This window comes from Ctenopharyngodon idella, chromosome 15 (assembly GCF_019924925.1).
Source record: "Ctenopharyngodon idella isolate HZGC_01 chromosome 15, HZGC01, whole genome shotgun sequence".
Lineage (NCBI taxonomy): Eukaryota > Metazoa > Chordata > Actinopteri > Cypriniformes > Xenocyprididae > Ctenopharyngodon > Ctenopharyngodon idella.
The window spans coordinates 30,359,406-30,371,958 of record NC_067234.1 but is presented as its reverse complement, the minus strand read 5'-3'; the positions used below and the strand labels follow the sequence as shown (position 1 = coordinate 30,371,958).

General features: G+C 36.1%; 1 long non-coding RNA gene across 1 annotated transcript; it reads right to left on the bottom strand.

Annotated features, from left to right (window-relative positions):
- Positions 1-1,285: 1,285 nt before the first annotated feature.
- Positions 1,286-5,535, bottom strand: LOC127496247 (uncharacterized). Its single transcript, XR_007925275.1, has 4 exons — positions 4,575-5,535; positions 3,480-3,630; positions 2,931-3,062; positions 1,286-1,826 (listed from the first exon to the last, which is right to left on the bottom strand). It is a non-coding gene; the product is annotated as an uncharacterized LOC127496247 (long non-coding RNA).
- Positions 5,536-12,553: the final 7,018 nt, after the last annotated feature.

Here is a 12,553-nt window from a genome sequence, read left to right as displayed (position 1 = left end):
CTACAGATAAGGGAAGTTATGGTTAGTTAATAATGAATTAATTATGATTGTGCCCCCTCAAGTAAAGTCATGACATAAGTATGCATTAACAAACCATTAGATGATGTTAGTATATGGTTAGTTAATGAGTTAATTATGATTGTGCCCCCTCAAGTAAAGTCATGACATAAGAATGCATTAACAAGCCATTAGTTGATGTTAGTATATGGTTAGTTAATAATGAGTTAATTATGATTGTGCCCCCTCAAGTAAAGTCATGACACAATGATGCACTTACAAATCATTAACTAATATATGAATAAACACTAAGAGTGCCATCCTTATTCCTTTACACCCCGGTACAAAAAAACAAAACAAAAATAAAAAGTATTTGTATTTTATTTTTATTTATATAATTAAACATATATGGACTTGAAAGCAAGCCATAAACATACCTGTAAAGACACATATAAGGCACATTTAGATGTAAAATCGGGCGCGTCCACAAAATAATGCTAAAATACAAATACAGTTAATAACTGCACATAACCTCCTGAAAATCCCAATAAATCATACATGTAAATATGTCTTTAATTATTAATTTGGTTTACCAAAGCAGTCAACATTTATTAGTTTAAAACGCCAGCATTACCATTCTTTGCCGAAGGAACACAACAAACGCGCCAAGAGAACACCTACCCGTATGAAAAAAACCTGTATGTTTCATATACAGAAACCATATATGGTAACACTTCAGTATAGGGAACACATATTCACTATTAACTATGACTTTTCCCTCAATAAACGCCTAATTTACTGCTTATTAATAATTAGTAAGTTTGTTGTTAAGTTTAGGTATTGGGTAGGATTAAGAATGTAGAATAAGGTCATGCAGAATAAGGCATTAATATGTGCTTAATAAGTACTAATAAATAGCCGATATTCCAGTAATATGCATGCTAATAAGCAACTAGTTAAAAGACCCTAAAATAAAGTGTTACCCCATATATCTTCCTTACTCAAATCAGCCAGAATTACCTTATGCGTTTCATATAAGTCCAATACATGTCATATACAAAATCAGACCGATTATGGCCACTTTCATACTTTTATAAAAAAAAAAAAAAAAAAAAAAAAAACCACATACATCTTATATGGGATTTTTAGGTCATATATGAATACTGTAAAAGTCTTATATGAGTTTTACATGACAACAGTATGCAATGGTATATGCTTTTAGTAGAAAATGTGTATGAATATCAGTAATTTCCTATACAAATCATTTAAAATTCTTGATTGAATCATATGCAAGTCATATAGGATTTATTTAAATTTTGCATCATTTGTTCATATGAATTTTATACAGATTTTATATGTTTTTAATAGGGAAATTGTGTGCCTGTTCTTCAAGCTTTATGTTTCCATCTAATTCCTCATATTACAACATTATTATATCTCTACATATAATTATCTTATATGATTTCAGTCAATATTACAATATCTCTGCACATACAAATCATATATGATTTCAGTCAATTACTTGCACAAATTTGCATCAGAAATACTTTTATTTCAACACAATCAAAGAGACACAATCAAATTATACTCCACAAGAGTAATTTAGAATTACAACTTGATATCAAACTGAACTTTGCGAAAGCAAAACACACACACACCCAAACAACAAAATACCTCGAACACACTGTCATGGCTATCAATCATCAAAGACCATTAAAGGTTTTCAGATGTTTTTGTGTTTTCTTCCCCCTAACTTCAGTAAGTTTGGCATTGATGGTTGCACCAATGCTGGCGGGCACAATATGAAGACACTTTGTGCAACGTTGCTCCTATAAGACAAACAAATAAAAGGCAAAACATTGCTGTTGTTAGGAAACAAAGTGACCCACAGTCCATGACTACAGATCAGGTTAGACAAATCAACAGCAGCATGGGGTGGTCTAATGTTTGGGGATCTGGACTTCCAAATGGAACCAGAAAGTTGAGAGTTTGACAGGAATTGCCACTATTTTGGCCCTGAGCAAGACACTTAAAAGATTAGTTCACTTTGAAATGAAATTACCCCAAGCTTTACTCACCCTCAATCCATCCTAGGTGTATATGACTTGTTTCTTTCTGATGAACACAGAGATATATTAATAAATATTCTGACACATCCAAGCTTTATAATGGCAGTGAACAGGCTCAATGAGTATGAGCTGAAGAAAGTGTCTCCATCCACATCCATCTATCATTAAAGTGCTCCACACGGCTCTGAGGGCTTAATAAAGGCCTTCTGAAGTGAAGCAATGCATTTGTGTAAAAAAATAGCCATATTTAAACAAGTTATGAAGTAAAATATCTAGCTTCCGCCTTCCGTATTCAATGTACGAAGAAAGTGTAAAACTCTTGCAGTTCACAAAGCTTGCGCTATGTCCTACACCTTACCCATTAAACTTACGGAAAAACTAACTGAGGTGACACCAATTTACACTTTTTTTTGTAACTTGAATATGGAAGGCGGTCTGGCGGAAGCTAAATATTTTACTTCATAACTTGTTAAATATGGATTTTTTTTTTTTTTTTTTTTTTTTTTTACACAAACGCATCGCTTCAGAAGGCCTTCATTAACCCTTCTGGAGCCGTGTGGTGTATGTTTATGATGGATGGAGGTTCTTTCTTCAGCCTTATACTCGTTGATCACGTTCACTGCCATTATAAAGCTCGGATGCATCAGAATATTTATTAATATTTCTCAGATTTTGTTAATCAGAAATAAGTCAAACACCTAGGATGGCTTGAAGGTGAGTAAAGCTTGGGCTAATTTTCATTTCAAACTGAACTAATCCTTTAACCTAAACTTACTCCCACTGGATCACTTTGAGTATAATAATAACAACAACAACAACAACAGGGTTTCAGCACTTCATTGACTAGATAAGCTAGTACACTACCTGTTCTGTTGGAAGGGCTCTGTAATTACTCTGTGGCAAATCCTGTCCCATCTTCCAAGTCAGAGCTGACTGATGCTGAGGAAAACTGAGACCTCAGGGCCATCTTCACTTCATTTATCAGATTTGGTAGCTCTAGCAACAAAAATATAGCAAAATAAAATATGATAAAGCAATCTCTTATACCTATTTACCAACTCGACTACCTCTAGTGTACATATGGTCATCTAAGCTGTTGAATTTAATGTTAATGATGCATTTTACAAAGCCATCATGCCAGATGTTAGAGGTTGGATAACTTTCAGGTTTCTTGTCATATACTTGATAATAATGCAATTAATTACCAATAATTATTAAATTCTTTATCTCAACTTTACATAGCAAGTTGAATAATAATATTGAAACAATAGCAGTTCTACAAAAATTTAAAGTTTGAAGTGCAAAGACAGTAAAAACTACTAAAGTAAACCACCAAACAGTTTGATAGCTGGTTGCTGATTCACCACAACAGTAAAATAACTAATACAGGCCTCTAATAAGCACTTTTCTTACTTTTTTGTTGTCATTTCTCAATTTTTCATTTTCCTCCATTTTTTTCAGCCTCTTCTGAGTCTCTGTCAAGGGCTTGTGCTTGATACTCATCAACAGTCTTTCGGGCAACATTTCTCTGTGGTTTGGGAATCACTGTCCTTTTCCTTTGGGTCTGTCAAGGAACAAGAAACAAGAGATGGAAATGATACGCATTCATCTTCTTAGATATTTGTTTTCTTACCTCTATAAATGTAAACAGATGAACATAAAATGACTGTACCTGAAGGGGAGGGAGGGAGGCAGATCTCAAAGGAGATATGTTAATACTTTATTTTAAGGGTCCACAATTATGCATGTGTTATGCACATACACACTAGCAATTAATGATTAACTTAACATATAGGCTAGTAAGGGCATATTAGCCATTATTTAAAATGTATTAAACATTTTAAGGATCCACATTCATGCGGTAAACAAACAAAAATAAGCTAGTAACTAATGATTAACTGAATGTACAGTAAACGCCTTTTAGTCATTATTTAGCAAACCATCTATTATTTTTGTGTAGTAACGTACTTCACCAATTAAATAAACTGAACAATGAGAAGCTAGCAACTATGTTTAATTGGTGCTGGTTTTATTTATAAATTGCTAAAAGTGTGTAACAAAAAAAGTGTTGTAAAGTGAAAGTTATATTTAGGTTTATTGACCCGAATAAATAATAATTATCACGTTCACACACATAGAAAGAAAGACAGGCCTTGCAAAACAACAATTCACTTTTGATTCAGACATTTCCATAAATTATATGAATATCTCAAATTGACACAATCAAATTAAACATTAATAGGCAGTTATTAAACACACTGACACTCATATATCACTCTTTGTCTCATTACATGACACAATTATCATGTTTACTCGTGTTAGCTTTAGCCCATGTGCTAATCAGTTCAGCTCGCGCTGTGTGCACGCGGCCTACTCAAAACGGCTCAGAAATAATCATTTTAGAAACTTCGACATGTCATTTACATTATATTCGGGTTAATATCTGGAATTTCACTCACTAAAGCAAAACAGAATCATATCATTATTCACACAAGGAAGATTACTCACAGTGCTTCAGCACTCTGGGATCCGCTCCGTCTCTCTCTTCTCTCTCTCTCTGACGACATCACTTCAGGCTGATGCATCGACTTCAAAGGCTCCACTTTCAGCGCACTCAATCACATTTCCAGTTAGATGAATGGATTTTCAGGAGAAACGGTCTGTGCTGATCTGCTCTGACTCTCTCTCATATGCTCACGCTGAAAGCAGCGCCGGCGCGACCAGTGGGCGGGACTTATGAATGCGCCGCTATTATTGGCTCTTAGGGGTGTCTCTCACTGCAGCTCGATCAGTGATTGGATGAATCTCTTTCTTCTAGATTTTATTTTTTTTTCCTTTTCTTAACTTTTTTTTTCTCTTTACTGGGCTGGGTTACCCGGGTTACGTCAATCAATCTGGGTCAGAATCAGATCTGGTTTCAACCTCTTATTTGAGTCTTTTGGCTCAGTGTTACCATAATTGTTACAGCCACACCAGTTCATTTGTGTGTGTGAGTGCGTGTGTAAACTTCTTACTTGCCAGTCTTATACTGATGCACTATGTTTTATACACATCTTAAGAGATATGGTGGACATTCATAGGCCTATTAAATTTGCATTATTTTCCTATGTTTTTACATCATGAAAATCTATAAGACTTTAGTTATATGTGGGACATATATGACATATGGATTGAAAATACACAAATATTATGCAATTTGTATATGCGTTTTTTGCAGCATATATGTCCCTTATAATATTCTGTTGGAACATATAAGAATCACAGATGTTTCTAACAAAACTTTTCCATATGGTAGCGTGCGCCACTAATGAGTGTCCCACCAAAAACAAACCCTACATACTTTAGTTCCGGGAAGAAACTATGACTATTTAGCTATGACTAAATATAAATGAACTATAAAAATCAGAAATCGGTTTAGATCAAATTAAATTTATTAGTGGTAGTTAGTCTATTTTCCACGTTTGATTAGACGGATCTATTTAATTAATGGCTAAATAATCATGTGCCATTACAATTATTTGTCACAAAGCTGCAGATGGCAGATTATGATATTACAGTGTAAATTATGACAGTATTAAATCACATGTTTAATTCAAATTCAGAGTACTTCTTGTTTACTCTTATGGAGCCTGATTTATTTAGTTTACCCCTAAATGTTAATTAATGTATTAATTATCAAACATGTATTAACGTGTAGTAAAACTAAATCTATTGCAATTTTTCTTTCTAAATTAGGCTATACCAGGAAAATATACTCTCGTTCCATGAAGTTACAGGGCGAGTACAATAAAAACATATACACACAATCTGACATCACTGACTATCAAACCTTTATTTGAAAAACAAATTATTTCAAAACAGATTTACTCTTTTTCTTCTTTTTTTTTTCTTCTTTATTTCTTTTTATCAACATTACATTTCAAATGCTAACGTCCTGATAGAGAGTAGCACATTTCCCCTTTTTTGTTTCTCTTGCTTGGCTTCTTCCTCCTCTTGTTCCTCGTCTTTCTTTTCACTGATGAATCTTAAGAAGGAATCCCATGTCTTTTACTATTCTGTATTATGTATTAAAAGAAAATAAAGTACATCCAAGACAGGGCTGGACTGGGACAAAAAAATCTGCCCTGGTATATTTTGATCCAGGCGGCCCACCACCACTTCGATTTTATATATATATATATATATATATATTTTCCCAAAGAAAAGAAGCTCAATGTCAAAGTAGTTATTGAATTAATTTTAATTTATTTAGTGAAAATATAAGTATGCAACTGTGTACAACACTAGAATTTAAAATGTTGCCAGTAATCTCAGTAATAGAAGAATAAGAGAGGAAGGCAGAGAATAAGTTAATAAATAATCAATTATCAAACACAGTGATTACCACTGTAAAGCTGCTTTGAAACAATTTGTATTGTAAAAATCACTATATAAATAAAGATGACTTGACTTGATTACAGTACTGGTCTCTTTATTATTGAAACTTAAGTATTTGCAAGTTCACAAAGCAAAAATGGCATGTGCATATCACTCCAGCTCTCCTCAAACAAATGAGGACAGCCTTTAGGAGAGATGCTGGAGGGTGGAGGTCGCAGAGACAAAGGTGAGATTAATTTGACTGATGAATACATGATAGTTACACAGTAATACTGGTATCTTCAATATAGAACAGTGTGGATAGATTTACATGTGTAGCAGTTCTGTCTACCTCTGACGTAATCCATGAATAAGAGGAGTGCCTTTTAATTACTCTCGTTTAGTGGTGTATAAAAGTGCCCGTAGTGTCGCTATGTGTGTGTCTTCTCTGCCTCAGGTAGCGAGCCATCTTACTTCCGGTGGGGCGTGTGGATGTTTGTGAGGTAGGAGCTGTTTGGCAGTGATTGCGGTCTGTTTGTGGGTTTATTTTCTTGTTAAAGGGTGGACTGAGGAGCTTTGTTGGATGCCATCATCTGTTTTTACAGAAATGAGTTTAGCACGCAACAGTTTATGTGCCATGTGAGTCGCATTACAGGTATGTTTTGATTTTGAGCATATAACTGTATGATCGTTAGTGGCCTGGCTGGTTAAATTTAATGTTTTGTGTGTTGAATTTTACGTTTAAGGTGCGGGCCAACATGCAAGTGATGTTACAGTGGGCTTTGTGTCTCGTTTAAATCTCTGTTTGGATGCCTGTCGTGCTGGCTGCTTCGCTTTACTTCGCTTTACTACTTCTACTTCTTCGTGTCATCGGACCTTTGTCACTACGATCATTATACTGTTCCTGTGAATCAAGGGAGACTGGATCACAGCCTGCTGCTGGATTGGACTGATCTCTCCGCGTTGTAAACTAGTTTTAGCTCGTGTCGTGTGTCGTCACACGGTGTCTTTTTGCTAACCGTTTATATTTGCAGCGTTTAATACCCGCTGAATCAGCTGGACTGTGGTTTGGGCTTGTGGCGTGCAGGTGCCTTTACCATCAATTGGAATTGTGTGAGTAACAAACTTCAATTAAAGTCTTAAAGTGGTGTGAAATAGATGACCAGTTACCTAGCGGTCACCAAGCTTTTTGCTGTCTTGTGTTTTGTTTTTGTTTCTAAGTGAATTGTTTTTGCTTTAAATATATATATATATATATATATATATATTTTTTTTTTTTTTTTTTTTTTGTAATACTGCTGGCTACTGTTTCCAACCTGACAACCGATTGGTTACTGTGGTGACCGGACCCTTAACCAGTTTGGTAGGATTGACCTGGCGAACTTGCATATTGGTTGAAACCGTGTGATGCGTGTTTGTTTTACGGTGTTTTTTTGTTTTTGTTTTTTTTAAATGACGTTGTCGTCGTCGTCGTCATTGTTCTTCAGAATTGGGGCGGCCCGCTGCAGAGGATCAGCGTCTCTTGTTGCTGTGGTGGTGGGTCTTTTGCCTGAATGCAGTGTTCACAGTGAGGTGCGGTGTGCTGCGGTGTGAGTGTACACGCATGACTGCTGGGTTTCTTGGATTAGTGTGGCCAACCCCAATTCTGAATTTGGTCAACTGTGAGAGTGACTGGTTATATTGAATTAATGTGGTATTTTCTATTATCTCAAATAAAGATCATTGTTGAAATTGACACCTCCTTGTCTGGTATCTGACTCAGCCTTAACGAACCTGTGAGCCTAGTGTATTTTACCGTGAAGGGCGATCCCCGGTAGTAGGCCCCCAGGGTGGTGTAGTTGGTCACTTAGATACAGTTGAATTTACCCTTTAATCGGGAAGTGATGGGTGGGCCAAAGGGAATTTAAATTCTAGCCTTTTTCACTTTTCCCATTTACTCCCACTGCCACACATGTACTATATACTTAGTGAAAGGCAGCATGGACATCTAAAATCACTATAACAATGAACACTGAACCACACAAGTGAGGACATCCTGAAAGAGGTGGAGGGGGAATAATGAGTCTTATGATCACATTAATTTTTTCTCCTCTGACAGTGTGTCTGTGTCCAAATCCACAATGTCCTTTGATGGCCATCAACATGAAGGCTTCTAATTGACTGGAAGACAAACCAATTTCTAAGCTTGCTCTTTATGCATTTCGATGTTAAATGATCATTCACAGGCCACCTGGGTTAAGAGTGTCAGTAAGAACATATATGCAAGTCCAAGCAGGTAATATGCGCCTGTGAGCATGTTGAATCTTTAGAGAATCTGAAAACAGCACATTGGGCACTCTTTGCAGGACTCACAGCTTTTGTTTTTATAATCCATTTCATCTTCCTTGCAATCAGGTCCTTCCTCCACTGTCCTGATTGTATACTTCTCCAATAGAGACTGTTTCAGCTTGTCCCACTGGCCTGCTAAGCTTTTCAGCTCTGACTTCAGGTTGTCAGCTGTTGCCCTGCTATCAAATTTAACCAGGCACTTCCCCAGATCTTCAAGTGCAGATTCAGGTAGTGCACTGTTTCGAATCGGAGGGAAATTTTTAGGATCCAGAAAGGACAAATCTGCATAAAGTGTGCCATGGGTCAGAAATCATCTGTGGATGGCCTCAATAGCTGTATCAAGAATTTCATTATGAACCTTCACCCCATAGGCTTTCTCTACATCATTCATTGTCTCATAATGAGCCATCTCTCCTGGCATGTTTTTTTTTTTTTTTTTTTTTTTTTCTTCATTCTTTTCTGTGGAAGTGCAGTCTCAATTTCGACGTCTGTCTCCTCATCCAGCTCCTCAGTTTTTTCATTTGCCCATTTCACAAAGTTGCAGCATCCTTGACAGCCTGGAAGTCTCTTGATATCTGTTTAAGGGCATCATGTGTTGACATGACCATACTATGGGCTGAGAGGATGTCCATTCCTCCCATCTGCAGGTACTTTGAGAGTGGACCTGTATGCTCAAACATGAGGAGAAACAACTGAGCTGTCAGAATTGACTCATACCTGAGTAGGTCCTCTTTGTTCCCTCTGGCTTTGGTGTGTACATTTGCTTTCACTGATTTCTGTTCTTGTATGGCTCCAAGCGTGGAAACCACATCAATGTACAGACAGTCTTGAGGCTTTCTAAATGACCCAATTTTTTATTTTTTAGGGCACTGTGTCTAGGTTTTATTACATCTATTTTATTATATCTTAACTTTTTTTTTTCTTTGTGTACTAAAAACTATTTTGCATTAAATCATTTTAGATTTCATGTAAATATTTTAATTGTAGAACAGACAGAATTATATTTTATAGTTCATATAACATAATAAAGGCTATGTATGTCAAATATTACTGCATTATTCAAATGCTTTTTTTGTTATGACAGTAACCTCATGGTTTAAAAACACACAAACCATATTGCCCCAATCATTTGTTTTTCACATTTCACCAGCCACTCACAATGTTTCTGCTTTTTATTCTGCTACAGCCAGAGCTGCTATACTCAAGGGGTTTCCCTGAACTATGAATTGGTTTAAACTTTAAGTGACAGAAGGCATTGGCCCATGGAAACCTCCATGAATACTCATGGCGCGCAAACTTTATGACAGGTTAGATGCCTCTCCCCTACTTGTGAGTCCCTGTTATCAAGCTCCTTACCGATTCAACTACTCCCCTCTCCTCCTCCTCCTCCTGCTTGTATCTTTAGCCTGCATCACTCACAGCAGAGCAAGTCTGTTGTTGATAACTCTGCTTTGAAAGTTTCAGAACTGCCGACGAGGAAGAGGCTACAGCAGCCCCTACAGAGAACATGTCGGTAATCTTCGCACATTTCGCTGCATCCGCCTCCAAACTTTTGAGCTTCTTTTCCCTGAGCTTTTCAGCACTACCTTTTCTCTTTGGTCTGTCCATTTTGAGAAAACAAGAGGAAAGGGGAAGAGAGGTGAAGCGATATTTACATAAAGTAGGCAAAGAAAGAACCTTATCGCTCTGTCTATGGTGCGTTGTGATGGGCCGGTCCTTGGCAAAAAAAAAAAAAAACACACAAAACATTGTGTCGGCCCACCGGGAAAATGCCCGGTATGCCAGATTACCAGTCCAGCACTGATCCAAGATATATACGACTTTCTTTCTTCAGATGAACGCAAACAAAACTTTTGAGAAAAATAAATAATTAATTAATTAATAAGAATACATATAGTTACAAGTTTATGGGTTCCTAAAAGCACATACAGCAATAACAACGGTAATCCATATGACTCCAATGGATGAATTAGTCTTCTGAAGCGAAACCATGGATGTTTTTAAGAAAAATACCAATATTTTAAACTTTTTAAACCATATAGACTATCACTTCCAACCAACTGTTACCAGCGCATGCATGAGTCGAGTTCACGTTTGACGTAAACCTAAGCCTGTTGTGAAGCGTAACATGAAATGTGACGTAAGCATGCTGTGAAACTCTGTCCTACTGTCTTGTTTGTTTCTCATTATTATCTGTTATTGTTTGTATTTTGTTGTGAGCATTAATAAAAAAAAAATTTAAATAAAAAAAACTGATGGCATCCGACTTCACCGTGACTTTCCTTGTGAGTTTCTCGCCAGGCTTACATCACGCTTCATGTTACTTTTACGTCAAGCTGTTGGTCGGAAGCGATTTGTCTACAGCAGTGGTTCCCAAACCTGTCCTGGAGGACCCCCAGCCCTGCACATTTTGTATGTCTTCCTATTTCTGACACACCCATTTCAGGTCTTGCTGTCTCTACTAATGAGCACATGAGTTGAATCAGATGTGATAGATGAGGGAGACATACAAAATGTGCAGGGCTGGAGCTTTTAAATTGTCAATTTTACTACGGGATTCAAACAATACATGTGGTTTTGGTGCTCTTAATGTGGCGTGACGGATCGCTGTAGCACCTCAGGTCAAGCGGCACGTGAACCTATTCTCTCTTCCTCTCTTCTGCTATTACAGCACAAAATAAACATGAATGAACATCAAAACGTATGTTGAAAGATACAGTGCAACTTACTGAAATGAAATGAATCCATAATCATTTAATCAGAGTTTCAACCGCAGAAAGACGTCAATAAAACAGCTTGCAAACAAATGTCACAAAATGTTACATTTACCTCAGGAAAGCCAATGACAATAAACTCAGTAGTTAGTAAAAAAAAAAAAAAAAAAAAATCTAGAGAAGAGCATTTTTCAAAAAATATGCACAATATTACATATTCATATTTTTACTCTTATTAAAAAGTTATTACAATTTCCAGACTTAAAATGATTGGCACTGTGTTTTTATTAACAGTATTTTTTTTTTTTTTTTTTTTTTTTTACAAATTTATTAAATACACTTTCAAAAGCTAAAGTGATTTACTTGTTTTATTCATTAAAGTATAACTCAGTATTTTAACAAATTGCTAGTGGAATAATCGAATAAAGCATACTGATTAATCAGTGTAATAATCGATGATTAGTCAATTAATCGTTCCAATAATCGGTAGATTAATCTATTAACAAAATTATCGTTTGTTGCAGCCCTACTGTCCTTATTGCAAACTGTTAAGGAATTTTAATTTTTAGGTCCTGTATTTGATAATAAACTTACTTTTATTACTTGCTTTCAGCAAGAAAATCTTATATATGAATGCTGGATACAATACATCATTAAGGGATACATCTCCTGTTCAGAGTCTTTACACGGAAGCCAGAGAACCCTCACTCCAGAACAGACGCCTGAAACTGGTTTACAGTATGCTGTCAAACTAAAGGCAAACAAGAGTAATCCAGCCTTCTTACCAGTCTTTCTCCCGGAATATCTTTATTTATATGAAGCCAGACCTGGTTATATTAGACCTTTTGGTTTAAGGATACAACCTTACTTGGAAAACCTGGATATTAATTTGGACATCTTAACTCAGACTCATTTTTGCACTATTCCTCCTTGGGATCTGAAAAGGCCAAATGTCATCTTAACTTTGAATCAACAGAAAAAGGCAACAACATATCATCATGAATATCGACAAAGTTTTTGGAGTTAAAATGCAATTTTCCTCTCCATAGACCTGTATTTACAGATGGATCCAAAGCCGATAATTGTGTA